Source organism: Marmota marmota, unplaced genomic scaffold (assembly GCF_001458135.2).
Source record: "Marmota marmota marmota unplaced genomic scaffold, marMar, whole genome shotgun sequence".
NCBI classification, from domain to species: domain Eukaryota; kingdom Metazoa; phylum Chordata; class Mammalia; order Rodentia; family Sciuridae; genus Marmota; species Marmota marmota.
The window spans coordinates 24,264,707-24,279,016 of NW_026000082.1; positions in this window are offsets into that span (position 1 = coordinate 24,264,707).

The following is a 14,310-nucleotide window of genomic DNA, read 5'->3' on the forward strand; positions in this document are numbered from 1 at the left end:
ATTGTAACTTTCTTTAATTTTACCCAGTTCATATACTCCCAGTTCCCCTGGTTATTTCTCTTTTTCCTGTATGGTTCCTGTGTGTTTCCTGAGATTGAATCCAGGGGTACTCCACCAACAACCTACATTCCCAGCTCCAGCCCTTTTATATTTTTTGAGACATGATCTTGTTAAGTTGCAGAGACTTGTGATCAAACTTGTGATCCTTCTGTCTCAGTCTCCCCAGTTTCTAGGATTACAGGCAAGTGCCCCTGTACCCAGCTCCCTAGTTATTTCTCAGTCACCATCAATAAGACATTTACAAGTGAGGAATTAGGACAACTAATTTTTCAATATGAGAAATTGAACCGAGGGGTGCTCTAAACCTATATCTTTTTATTTTTTCTTTTAAGATAGGATTGCTAAATTATCCAGGCAGACCTCAAACTTGGGATCCTCCTGCCTCAACCTTCCAAGTATCTGGGAATATATATATATAATAATTATAGCTGTGTGCCACCTTGCCCAGAAGGGTAGTTAAATTTTGAAAATTCATCTATTCAAATTTTTTAAAAATTGTGGAACCTACTATGGTAATGATATTTTATTTTCAATGTAGATAAAATCCAGAGGATTCTGGGGCCAAGTTTGTAGATTTAGATCCCAGCTGCTTATTGCGTTCCTTTAGATCATTTAGCTCCAGCTGCTTATTATGTTCCTTTAGATCACTTAATCTCTTTAAGCTTCAGGTTTCCTTTTTTTCTTTCTTTTTTTTCCCCCCCCTTTTTTTTTTGAGGGGGTGTGGTATGGTTCTCACTATATTTATGGAAAAATATCCCAAGTCAGTGATTCCATTCAGAAGTTCTTTGAGACAATGCTATTAGCCTTGGCCAAATGAAAAATAAAATTTCTGACTCGCCCATTTGCAAATGTTCCCACTGATAATAAGGATTTTCAACTGCTACTAAGCTTTCTTGTCAACATTAAGCTTTCTTGTCAACTTTATGTCATTGTAACAAATACCTGAGTAATGAACTTATGAAGAGAAAAAATTAATTTTAGCTGACAGTTTTAGAGCTTTCAGGCCATAATTGGTTGGTCCTGTTGTTTTGAGGCCTGTACAAGGCAACACATCATAGTGTGGAACTTGTGGTAGAACAAAAAACGCTCACCTCATGGTCAGGAAGCAAAAAAGAGAGAGTGGGATGGTTTCACAATCCCATTCAAGGGCATATCCCTAGCAACCTGAAGACCTCCCACTAAGCCCCATCTCTTTGTTTCCACCACTGCCACAGTCTGGCTGGGCACAAATAACCAAGCCGCCACAAAGCCTTGTAGGTTCAAACAGCTATTCTTTATTCCCCAACTCTCACCGGCACTGCACGCACACTACTCGGGAACACACACCTTCCACCGGGCTCCGCGTGCCCAATCCAAACCGCCGAGAGAACTCCACGGGAACTCCAAAGTAGCAGGCGCCCTATTCCCGGAGCAGGGTCCATATACAACTCAATCAATCCAGCATCACAGCAATTATATGCAGCTTAACTCAAATCATCATCTCAATGGTTCGCTGTTGTCACCTTTCAACCATTCCCTCTGGCAATATGCCAGGCGTCTGGCTGTGGCTCTCAACACACTACCTCCCAGTAGTACCAAGTTGGGGACCAAACTTTTATCACCTGGGCCTTTCAGGGCACTTTAGATCCAAACTACAGCACCATGATCTTGTCAACTTCCATTCATCTGAATGAAGACGTGGTCCTTAGTATCTGTGATGTCACCACTAGTGGATCATTTCTACTAGCAAATAGAGGTCTACAAACTTGCTGTTATCCTTTTGCATGTCAAGGCCACACCTGCTGCCACCATGACAAATGCAATCAGAGAAAAGAAGTATTGAGTCAATAGGCAGCAATATTGGAGCCCAGGTGTTTTCTTATTTTAAAATGGATATAATAATAAGATGGATTTCTAATGAGAAGTGTCCAAAGGGCCAGGGCCATACAAGTAGTAAGTATTCAATAAATGTTATTCTACAAGTTTCAGTTTCAGAGGATAACTTTAGATCCCCTTATTGTAGACACTCCATACACATTGACCATGGAAACCATCTATTTTCTTGATTTTGTCCTGTATCAAAATGATCAAGGAACAGATCCATATTGTGGATCATTAAAAGAGCTGATGGGGATAGAATTTCCAATTTGCAAGTTCCACAATCCCATTCAACTCTACTGTTTAAAATTGTTCAAGAACTTTATCATTTCGCACAGTAGTGATTAAGTCACAAGAGCCCAATTTTCTAATTTATCCTAAGAAATTCAATGGCATCCTTACAGAAAAGTCAACTTGGGAAACAAAATAACCACTGGAAGATTACTTAGGGAGGATGGAATCAATGTAAAGAAAGCAAGTTCTTAAATCACCACTGGTCTCACATTCAGGGTTCTTTCATGGTTATTTTCTATTTTCTTTCTTTTATTCAAAATCTAGTAAAGTTATATTTCAAGTCCTATCAATTCAATTTGTCTTAGAAAATTTTCTTCCATCTTTTTTTTTTTTTTTTTTTTGGACCATGGGAATTGAACCCAGGGGTGCTTTACCACTGAGCTATATCCCTAGTCCTTTTTATATTTTTAATTTTGAGGCAAAGTCTCATGAAGTTGCTGAGGTTTTGCTAAATTGCCGAAGGTGGCCTTAAACTTTGCAATCCTCCTGCTCCAGCCTCCTGAGCAGCTGGATTATAGGTGTGCACCACCACACCTAACTTCCATCTATCTTTTCTCATACCCATTTCTATTTTTTCATGCCTGAGGAATGAGAACATATTCCTCTAAAGGCAGGAGAAAAACTTGAGGGATGAGAGTAACTGCAAGATGTGAGGAAGAGAGTATACGCTTCAGAACTTCACTTTGAAATATTACCCTCCATGATTGTCATCATGACCTCCCAGGTTGCCTCCCCCAGAGTTGCTATTATCACTTCACTGGGACCATAGGAACTTTCCTTTGCTTCTCTTTGCAGCTTATGGATCCTTTCTAAGAGGTCTTGTTGCTGTGTTTTGACAAAAGGAGAAAGGCCCAAAGTCAGAGAACCCCAAAGGAGAGGGTGACTCCAAAATCTCACAGACTCTTTCAGCTCTTTCAGCCTTTCCCTTTCTGCCAGAGATTCATCTGGAGAATGCTTCTCTGCTCTCCAGGTTTTTTAAGGGGGCCAATTCCTTCATTGTACCACCACCCTTAGACAAATCCTACTTTTTCTTGCTTGAACTATTGAAAATATTTCTTAGTTTATCCCATTTATTCCATGAGATTCATCTTCCCAAATTTAACTCTGTTTTAAGTTGTTCAGCCCCTTTCCCCTTGAAATATAATTGAAATCTTCAGCCTATCTTTAATTCTAACCATCTAGCTTTATTACCTGTTATTCCTAAAATTACAGAGTTCCTTGCTAGCTTCTCAAAGCTGTTGTTACTCTGGCCCCAAATATCAATTTTCCTGCCTTTGTGTCTGTTCAATTTGTCATTTCTTCTTGGAACTCCCTCTTATTTGTAGTGATTGGAATTAAGAAATGATGTCATCTGGACCTAGCAGAGTGAACTCTAGTTACATTAATCTCTCTTCAGCCCCTTAAACTTTAATTTTTCCTTCTTTAGAGCCTTTGTACCTGCTCTTCCCTCTGTCTGAAACATTGTTTACTATCCAGCTCATTCTCAGTCTTCATAGTTCTTTAACTTAGTCCTCAATTTTTCATCTTCTAAAATTCTGGGTTTTTTTTAATCTTCATAACACTTTCCAGAATCTGTAATTATACATTTGAATATTCCTTTATTTATTTAGTCCCCCTCTATCCTATAGACTTGCATACAGTGTTTGTGTTTGTTTGTTCTCCACCCTATATTAGTGACTCTCACAGTGCCAGGCCATAGGAAACATGAATTTTGCTGACTGCTTGAATGACTGAATGAGTTACATAGAACTCATGGTCTGTCAACAGAAAAATCCCCTATATTCTCAGTTGCTTCTCTTCTTTCATTTAGTCATGGCTTTCCCCAAAAGACAGTGCTTCTGTGATATATTTTCCCTTTTTTTCACTTAATTGATTAGGCACAGAGTAGGTACTCTACATAGGTTTATTTATTCAGTCACTATTTACTGACTATGTCCTATTGCCTTCAGTTTAATGAATAGTTATGAAGGTAGCCCTACAGAATGAAACGAAGTCATTCTGGAGTGAGAGAGAAATTAAACCCTAGCTCTAATATTGACTCCTTCGTAATTTTGACCAAATTATTGAATTTCTCTGAGCCTTAGTGGTCATTCCTTGTGTGTAACAGAATTTGAACTTGGGCAGAGGTAACTTATTAAGTTATTCCAAAGAGTTTATTCACACTGCCCTTAGGAATTTTGTTTCTGGGAGAACAGACTGTGAACCCCAAGAAAGTTTAAGGATTTTTGTGAGTTCTTCAGACACACTGGAGACAGAGAAGGGCTCCAGATCATCCCTGTGGGTTGACCACAGCATAGCAGTGGGTGCCAGACAAAAAGCTCAGTGGTCCAGGAGAGGGCAGCACAGACAGCAAAGTCAGCAATCGCTAAGCAACAGTCACAGGGGGAATTGCAATTATTTCTGAGAATGGAGATGGAATGTGGTTGAAAATCTTCCTTTACTGCTATGTAAAAGCTTATAGTGGTATTTCTTGAGTCACATGTAAAATGGGGGTAATAATAGGTAGGTACCTTTCAGGGTTGTAAGATCAAATGAGACATGGATAGATTCATGCAAGTGCTAATATGGTGCCGAATGCATAGTAATTGCTTAGTAAATGGCAACTGCTATTATGTTGAAAATAAGGCATCCTCTCCAATTTCTTTTCTTTTGCCAGATTACAAGTTTTCTAATAATCAAGAGCTGGAAAAAATGAATTAGAACAAGAATATGGTCTAACTATGCACTTTTTTGTAGGCAGTACTTTGCTTTTCTCAACATTTTATGAGATCTTCCCTATTTCTTTTTTTTTTTTTTTTTTTTTTGAGAGAGAGAGAGAGAAAATTTTTTTTAATATTTATATTTTAGTTATCGGCGGACACAACATATTTGTTTGTATGTGGTGCTGAGGGCCGCACACATGCCAGGCGAGCGCGTTACTGCTTGAGCCACATCCCCTGCCCAAGATCTTCCCTATTTCTGACCATTAAGGCAGGCTCTGCAAACCTCTGGTTGATCTCCCAAACCCCATTACATTAGAAAATAGAGCATCTATCTCGTTAGTTGGTTTGTACCACAAGCCTTTTCAGAGTCATGAGCTTAATGGTTCTTGACATAGGTTTGTTTTATCTTATTCATGGAGACAAAATTTAACAAGTACTATATACTCACAACATCCTTTAAGTATCACTCAGCAGAATAAAATGATCTTTAATTCATTTGTTTAAATAATATAATGCACTTGAAATTGAATGATTCAATATAACTTCTTTTTTTTAAAGAGAGAATTTTTAATATTTATTTATTTTAGTTTTCGGTGGACACAACATCTTTGTTTGTATGTGGTGCTGAGGATCGAACCCAGGCCACAGGCATGCCAGGCGAGCGCGCTACCGCTTGAGCTACATCCCCAGCCCCTCAATATAACTTCTAAGACAAGAAAAAGTAAAAAAGTAATGTATTTAAAAAGAAAACAGATATACAGATTCTGTGACTTCTGTACTTATTAATGTAAGGCTGTTAAACTCCTGTGTCTCACATATTTAAAATGGAAAAACAATAGAAAATACTTCATGAGTTTGCCTAAAGAGCAAATGTACTAATATATACAAAATGGTTAAAACAATATTATGTGAATACTATCATCATCATCATCATCATCATCATCATCATCTTATCAGATGTTGTGTGAGGATTAAGGTAAATGAAAAAACTCCGTAGAGCCTATTGTACAGTGCCTGGCACATAGAAAGTGCTAAATAAATACTGTTTATAATTATAAACAAACTTTTCTGGATTTTTCTATGACACACCTTTAGTAACTTAGATATATGGGGGATTTGTTATCATAATAAGAATCATTTTTTCGTGGTTATTCTTCACCTAAATTCATTTTTTAGGCCTCTGCCTATGTTGTTCAACATGGCAGCCTGTGACCACATATAGCAATTAAGCCTTTGAAGTATGGCTAGTCCAAATTCAGCTGAGCCACAAAGGAAAAATTTATACCAGATTTTAAACTCTTAGCATGAGAAGAAGAATAAAAAAAAACCTCATTAATAATTTTACATTAATCATGTTTTAATTATATTTCAAATATATTGGATTAAATAATTATATTACTAAATTAATTTTACCTATGTGGCTAACATTTTGTATCTATTGGACAATGCTGCTTTATATGGTAATAATTAGTGATTGTTTACTCAAATCAAGGCCACAGTTTTGGGGGGTTTTTTGCTTGTTTTTATTTTTCAATACTAGGAATTGAACCCAGGCATTCTCTACCACTGAGCTATATCCCACCTCTTTTTATTTTTTATTTTGAGACAGTGTCTCTCTAAGTTGCCCAGGCTAGTCTTGAACTTACCATCCTCCTGTCTTAGCCTCCTGTGACTAGGATTACAGGCATGTGTTAGCACATCTGGCTATGGCCACAGCTTTAAGGTGAATTTTCCCTAATTTGGCTTACACAAAAAATAATATTAATTAATAAACAATTTCCCAATATTCATAAGCATGTATTGATAACTTACCTTTATATTACAACTAACTTTTAACTATACTTCATGTTAACATTTCATCTTTTATTTTGAGGCTGTGTCTCATTAAACTGCTGAAGCTGGCCTCAAACTTGTGATCCTCTTGCCTCAGCCTCTTGAATCTCTAGGATTACAGGCCTGCTCCACTACACTTGGCAGTATTCAGCTTCTCATGGCTTGACTGTTCCTGGATGTGAAACTATCTTCCCAAACTGTGCTGTGTGTTCAATACCATATCTGAAATCCCCAAAGGGTTGATGCTTCTCAGCAATAATAAGATGTATCAGGAGTTTCTCTGCTTGGAGATTTGGCACTGGCTGCTAAGAAGCCCTAGTTCCTTTCAGGGAAGGATAATATGAAGGATTTAGGGAGCAGGGCTAATTTGTATCATTCTCAGTAATTGTTGGTGTCAGCAGAGCCAACAACAAAAACACTAATCATTTCACTGAAAAGTGGAAGTACTTCAGAGTCTTGAGTTCAATTTAATCTTAACCTCATTACTTTTACCTAAAATAAACAATTCTAAATAAAAATAAAAATTCAGCCAGACACAGAGGATTGTTGAGCCCAAGAGTTTGGGGCCAGCCACAGCAAGAAGACCCCCTCTTCTAAAAGAAAAGAAAAAAAATGAAAAATTCTACTTAACAAATTTAATAATTTAACATTGTAATCCACACTCTCCAATGTTCTTATTCCCCATATCCTCTTCTATTTTTCCTACGGTACTTATATTCTCAATATATCACCTTTTAATATTTATTTACTTTCTTACCTATGTTACCAGCTTTTTAACATTATTTTATCTTGCAGTACTGGAGATTGAATCGAGAGCCTTGTGCATGTTAGGCAAACTTTCTACCATTGACCTATATCCTCAACCCTTCTTATTTTTTACTTTGAGACAGGTCTCATTCAGTTAACCAGGATGGCCTCCTCCTTGATAATCCTCCTACATCAACCTTCTGAATTGCTGGGATTATAGGTGTGCACTGCCATGCCTGGCAGCTTTTTATTTTTTTTACTTTTAAAATCTTTTTTGATTTTTATTTTTTGCTGGGTATGGGGGATTGAACTCAAGGGCACTCAGCCACTGGGCCACATAACCAGAACTACTTTGTATTTTATTTAGAGACAGGGTCTCACTGAGTTGCTTAGTGCCTTGCTTTTGGCTGAGGCTGGCTTTGAATTCATGATCCTCCTATCTCAGTCTGCCAAGCCACTGGGACTGCAGACATGCACCACCACACCCAGCAGCTTCTTTTTTCTTTTTCTTTTTAATTTTTTTGGTACCAGGAATTGAACCCAGAAGCACTAAGCCACTGAGTCACATCCCCACTCCTTTTTATTTTTTATTTTAAGACAGGGTCTCACTAAGTTGCTCAGGGCCTTGCTAAGTTGCTGAGGCTGGTTTTGAGCTTGTGATCCTCCAGCCTCATCCTCCAGAGCTGTGGGGATTATAGGCATGCACCACCACTCCTAGCTAGCATTTTAATTAAAAAAAAATTTAAAATCTTTTTTATAGTTGTAGATGGACATCATGCCTTTATTTAATTTATTTTTTGAATGTGGTGCTGAGGATCAAACCCAGTGCCTCACACATGCTAGGCAAATGTTCTGCCACTGAGCTACAGCCCCAGCCTGCTTTTTAATTTTTTAATACATGGTTAATTCATTACCATATACATCTTAATATCATATGGAAAGACAAGAATAGTCTGACATCTGGAGCTGTCTTGACATTCAACCTGGGGCAGAGCTTAGCTAGGAGCTGGCCTTGTATGCACAGCTCAGCAGTGGTATTCGCTTCTTGAACATAAAAGAAATTTTTACAGAACATAATATCAGCCAAGGCTGCCATTCTATGGTGATGGTGGAAGTAGATTATTCCATAATCATGTCTGAATAGACAAAACCAAGAACACGATCTAAGCCACAGAAACTAAATATGCCCCACATTTTCTTTTCTGGATAATATAAGTGATTACTATTCTTTATCAAGGACAGCTTTAACCCTGCTTTGTTCCTCCTGTCTTCTGGATAAAACGTTAAGATACGAAGTCATGCTGGCCAGGGTGGTACACACCTATAATTCCAGTAGTTCAAGAGGCTGAGAGAAGAGCCAATAGCAAGTTTGAGGACAGCCTTAGCATTTTAGCAAGACCCTGTCTCAAAAATAAAGAGTTAGGGATATAGCTTAGTGGTAAAGTGACCTGGACACAATCGCCAGTACTGAAAAAAAAGATACAAAGTTATAAATGAAATTTTAAAAGTTAAAAAAAAAGGATACCCAGAGTTACTCTTGATCCCTGAAGGCATTCAATTCAGAGCAGAGCCCTGCCTCTTTAAATCCTCCCCTAAACTGTCACAGCCAAAACCAAACTACACATGTTCTTCATGACACCTTCTTTCTGAGATATACCTTGGACCTAATAGTTTACTATCTCCCTCATTGCAATGAGCCTATAAACACAACTTTCATGCCTATAATCCTAGCATCTTGGGAGGGTGAGACTGGAGGACCGTGAGTTCAAAGCCAGCCTCAGCAACAACGAAGTGCTAAGCAACTCAGTGAGACCCTGTCTCTAAAAATACAAAATAGGGGATGTGACTCAGTGGTTGAGTGTCCCTGAGTTCAATACCTGGTACCAAAGGAAAAAAAAAATAAAAAGAAGCACAACAACAACAAAAATAAAAAAAACCCACACAACTTTGACTATAGGTATGTTCCTGGAGGTCTTGGCAAATATGGACATATGCCAAATGGCCATACCAAATCATACATTTAAATGATCAGACTGGGAAAAAAATCATGTATTGTGGAGCTGAGGGTGTAACTCAGTGTCAGAAGATGTATTTAGCATTCAGTGCCTGAAACACTGCATTTACTCCCTAACACTACACACACACACACACACACACACACACACCAGAGTTTTGTGGCTCATGACTATATCCAGAGCAGGTACTTAAGGACTCAATAGGATAAACTTTTAGACATTTGAACTAACATATGGTATCATTTCACTAACAATATTTATCCAATTCAAAAACAGGATTATGTGGAGTAAGGAACATTGAAACATTTCATAAAACCTGTGCCACCTCAAATGGATGCCTGCAGACTAGACTAACTCACTAATTGTTGGCTTTTTTAAACATTGAGACAGGATCTAACTAAGTTTCCAAGGCTGGCCTTGAACTTTCAATCCTACTGCCTCAGCATCCAAGAAGTTAGGATTATAGATGTGTACCACTGGACCTAGCAATTTCACTAAGAGTCTTAAACCACAATTTTTTTCACCATTACCTACAACTACAATGTACCAATTAAAATCATAAAAATAAAAGCACAATTTGTGTGTGTGTTTGAGGGCGTACTTGGGATTTAATCCAGAACCTTGCATATACTAGGCAAGCTCTCTATCACTGAACTATCCCCAGCCCTTAAACAACAAATTAAGGTCTCCCATAATTTATCAGATATCTTAAATTTGTGTTATTTTTATTATGTGAATCTGATTTTTCATTTATTTTCATCTCCCCTTTTGAATTGTTCTATACATGGTCACTGACTAAATGATCCTATGGTAGAGCAAAATGGGAACTTTAGCTGACAGGCTGTGGTTTTGCATGCTGACACACAGGTACCTATAACAACCACATTAGCAGAAGCAGGAAACAAAGCAATGGGGACAGAACAATCTCCCTTGAGGCTTAATGCAATAAAAGTCCCTAAGCTGTATGAGCTAAAAGTCCCTAAGTTGTTGACAAACTTGAACCCCTATAAGGAATGTAGAATGAACCCTCCAGTAGAATTGCACCAATTCCCTTGCCTTGATGTACCCCAAACTTGCTGATGTATAAAAGTAAAAGCCCTTCTGTGCTTGGGGTTCAGACTTCGGGAGTTATCCCTCTGGGCCATGGTACCACTAATAGAGTGTTGCTTCCAGATCTTGGTGTCCTGACCCTCATTTTTTGCTGCAATCCTCCTTTAAAAATATTTTTTGACTATTTCCTGGAAATGAGTTCCTTTGTTCATATTTACCATAAACAGTTTTGCTAATAATTAAATTTTAAAATACAATTAAAAAAATACCTGGGTGAGCATGTGACTCAGTCAGTGGTAGATCCCTAACATTGCAAGAAAGAAAAAGAAAAAAGAAAAACTTAAGAAAGGAAATGTAGGGCTGGGACATAGTCAGAGACAGAGCAGTTGTCTAGCATGCGTGAGGTTGTAGGTTTGGTCCTCAGCACCACACACACACGAGGAAATATAATTTATTTATATAAATTATAATTTATTATTTGGCTTTGCTCTGAATTAATAGACTATAAAATTTAATAGACTATAAAATTTCAACTTTTGGAATCAACTTACAGACAAAGCCCAGAAGTCTGAATGTAAATGCTTCCCGTGTTGATGACGTGAAAGTAGCAGCATGCATGACAAAAGTTGGGGATGAATGTAGGTAAAAATGCTGAAGGAGAAACAGAAAGTCACTGATACAGGATGGGGGTGTAGCTCAGTGGTCCAGTGTGTGCTCAGCACGTGCGGGCCTCTGAGTTCAATTTCTAGCACCACAATGGAAAAAAGTCACTGATAGGAGCATTTTATAAAATGGAGAATCTAGAGTTTTGTTTTTTTTTAATTGTTGAATAGACATAAAATGAATGTGTAATAACATTAGTTAGAATTACTAAACTAAGAAGAGAGGATCCAGGGGTTGGGGGTGTAGCTCAGTAGTAAAGTGCTTACCACTGTGTGTGAGGCCCTTGGTACAATCTGCAGTGCTGGGGGAAGAGAGAGAGAGAGCAAGAGAGCGTGTGAGAGTGAATAAAGAGAAAGAGGAGAGGAGGAAGAGGAGGGAAAAGAAGAGAGGAGAGAGGATCTAAAATAATGCCATAACTATGTTGACAAAGGGAAAGGGGTGTGTTTAAATAAATTGTGATCTATCATAGCAGGAAGACAAAAATAGACAAAATAATAAATAGTGGCTCAGCATATTATTTAGAAATATGAAGGTAAGCACCAAGTGGAAAAACTCTTAATAGAAACAAAACAAAACAACAACGAAAAACCACTTTCTACTGGGGAATAGGAAGAGGCAGATGGTGAGGAGGGGTAGAACAGAAAAGTTGTCCTTCAGCATAAGTTATTTTATACTGCTTATGGTATAGTGAAAGTATTGAAAAACAGAACTGTATTAAGGAAAAGGAAAAAACACAACACTATTAGAACCAATAGACCAGTTCATTAAGATTTCAATATATAAGATTAACACACAAAAACTGAATGTGTTTCTACAATGGAAAATCCAAAGTTGAATGACAAAAAAAAATAATACCATATGAAATAACATCAGAAGGGGCTGGGGTTGTAGCTCAGCGGTAGAGCGCTCGCCTCGCATGTGTGAGACCCTGGGTTCGATCCTCTGCACCACATAAAAATAAATAAAATAAAGGTATTGTGTCCAACTACAAATAAAAAGTGAAATATTTTTTAAACAAGAAATAACATCAGAAAGAATAAAGCACTAGGAATAAATTTAAGAAAAAAGCTTAAGACTTTTCTAATGAAAACTACAAAATATTGTTGAAAGATGTTAAAGAAGCTAGACACAGTGGCACAAGCCTATTATTCCAGAAACTTTGGAGGCTGCGGCATGAGGATCACAAGTTGGAAGCCAGATTGTGCAACTTAGTAAGATTCTGTCTCAAAATAAATCGTGTGTGTGTGTGTGTGTATGTGTGTGTGTGTGTTAAGTGAGACTGGGAATGTAGTGCAGCAGAACAGTACTTGCATAGCATGTGTGAGGCCCTAAGTTCAATTCCCAGTACTTCCCCCACCCCCACAAATTCAAAGAAGATCCAAATATGTGGGGAAGCGCATCTAATTCTGGATCAGAAGACTTACTATTGTTAAGAAGTTGGGCATATCCCCCAAATTAATAAATATACAGATTCAATGTGATCCCTATCAAAATTCCAGCTGGATTTCTTTTGCAGAAATTGATGAGCTGAATCCAATATTCACATGGAAATGCAAAGGAACAAGAAAAGTCAAGACAGTCTTTTAAAAAGAACAAAGTTGAAGGATTCATACTCCTTGGTTTCAAAACATACCATAGAGCTACAGTAACCCAAAACGTGCACTAATGGCATGAAAATAAACATATAGACCAATAGAGTAGAATTGAGCTCAAAAGCAGACCCTCTTATTATGGGTCAGTTGATTTTTTACAAGGTTGTCGGAAACAATTCAAGCAGAAAGAAAATTTTTTTTTCAATAAAAAGTTCTGGGACAACTGGACATCCACATACAAAAGAATGGAGTTGGGAAATCACTACTAACAGGGGTGGGGGTGAAGGGTGATGAAAGTGTTTAAACTTAGATTCTGGTGATATTTGCATAACAAGATGCATTAAAAGCAACTGACTTTTTTTACACTGCAGGTGGATTGTATAGTAATTATTGATATTACATGTCAATAAAGTAGTTTAAAAATATGCCAGGTATCACTGCTCCACTTCTGCCCTTACAGGGCCTTGGCTGCCAGTGGTTCTTGACCAGAGTGGGAGGAAAGAAGGATTTTATTCCAGTAAACATTCAAAATGTCTGCAGGCAGTCTGGGGCTGTAGCTCAGTGGCAGAGCGCTTGCCTAGCATGTTTGAGGCACTGGGTTTGATCACACCACATAAAAAATAAATAAATAAAATAAAGACATGCTGTCCATCTACAACTATTTAAAAAAATTTTTAAAAAGTCTGAAGGCGATAGTAGAGGATAGGAAAGGCAGCAGAATACAACAGACACTAATATGGCAATATGTAAATCAATGGATGTGTGACTGATGTGATTCTGCAATTTGTATACGGGGTAAAAATGGGAGTTCATAACCCACTTGAATCAAAGTGTGAAATATGATATATCAAGAATTATGTAATGTTTTGAACAACCAACAATAAAAAATTTAAAAATAAATAAATAAATAAAAGAAAAAAAAAAAGTCTGAAGGCATTTTTGGATGTCCCACTGGCAGGATGCTACTGGCATCAAATGGGAAGAAGCCAAGGATGTTGGTACTCAATAGCTTGCAGTGCATAGCACAGTTCCTCACAAAAAAGAATTATCCAGCCCAAAATGTCAATAGTACCCAAGTGTAGACAGTTTGATTTAGAGTAAAAAGAAAGATGCTTACAATGGCTTGTAAGTCTCTACTGATCTGGCAATTGGGGACTCTATTGTCATCTCCCTTCATTCTCCTTTCAACTCACTCTCCTTCAGAAGCACTGGCCCATTTGCCTTCTCAAACACACCAAACCCACTTCCACCTTGGAATCTTTGCACATGTTATTCTCTTTGCTTAAGAGCCTCTTCCCCTAATAATATGTGACTGGATCACTTCTCCTTTTTAAAGTCTTTAAATAAATTTCCCTTCTCAGTGAGACCTACCTTGATCTTCTTATTTAAATTTACAAGTTCTCTTCAATCCTTCTTGCTCTGTTCTATTTTTTAATTCTATTTTATTTATTACCTTCCAATTTATTATTTACTTTGTGTATTTGTAAGAGACCGACT